This window comes from Ceratotherium simum, chromosome 4, assembly GCF_057802395.1.
Source record: "Ceratotherium simum simum isolate JZ-2026a chromosome 4, ASM5780239v1, whole genome shotgun sequence".
NCBI lineage: Eukaryota > Metazoa > Chordata > Mammalia > Perissodactyla > Rhinocerotidae > Ceratotherium > Ceratotherium simum.
The window spans coordinates 44241465-44242356 of record NC_141903.1 but is presented as its reverse complement, the minus strand read 5'-3'; the positions used below and the strand labels follow the sequence as shown (position 1 = coordinate 44242356).

General features: G+C 33.0%; 1 pseudogene; it reads left to right on the top strand.

Moving 5' to 3' along the window:
• The first annotated feature begins 210 nt into the window (after positions 1-210).
• LOC147917278 (small nucleolar RNA U3) lies at positions 211-385 on the top strand (annotated as a pseudogene).
• Positions 386-892: the final 507 nt, after the last annotated feature.

The following is an 892-nucleotide window of genomic DNA, read 5'->3' as shown; positions in this document are numbered from 1 at the left end:
CATGGAAGATGGAGTCCTAGAGAATACAGATTGAGAAGAAATAGCGAGAAAAATGTTATGAAAACCAGCAGAGGTGGCATCAAAGAGCAGAGAGCTTAAAGGGGAAGTTATCTGTTCACCAAATGTTTCAGTGGAGAAGGAAGGGAAGGAGGAAAAGGAAGAGGAAGCAGGAGGAGGAGGAGACATGCTTTTAAGACTTCACATGCTGTGAAGACTATACTTTCAGGGATCATTCTATAGTTCATTACTAGATATCCTGTGGCTAAATTTCTGAACTTCAAGAAAAAGAAGAAAATTTTATAAGCATCCAGACAGAAACACTTTAAAACAAAATCCTTTTAAGATTCAGAATTTGCATTTGCCACAATGGATGCTAATATACTGGGTAATTATCTACAGATTATTAAGAGTGAGGTATTGTGTGTCAAGAAAACTATATCCAGCTGAGATATAATTATCTGTCAAATAAAAGAAGAACATTTTGGCCTTGAAAGTATTTAGTAAGTCTACCAGGCAAATTATTCATTTGAGAAAATGTTCAAGAAAACATTCTAACCATTAAAAATTAAATTAAACACAGATCTCACAATAGGAAGACACAAAATATGTTAAATAGTGTTATAATTTTTTTGCAATCTAATTCTAAATGGATTATAAAGTTAATAGGATTTGTTAATACGTGTTAATTATTTGTGAAATTGAAAAAGGGATAAAAGGAACAATATAGTATAGAATCAAAACTTCTTTACTATCTCTAGAAAGCAAAAGATTTGAGTAAGGATGAGGAGATGAAGAGGAGGGAACACTCCCCAACTTATTTTACAAGGCCAGCATTATCCTGATATTCAAACCAGAAAAGGACACTACTAGAAAAGAAAACTACAGGCCAATA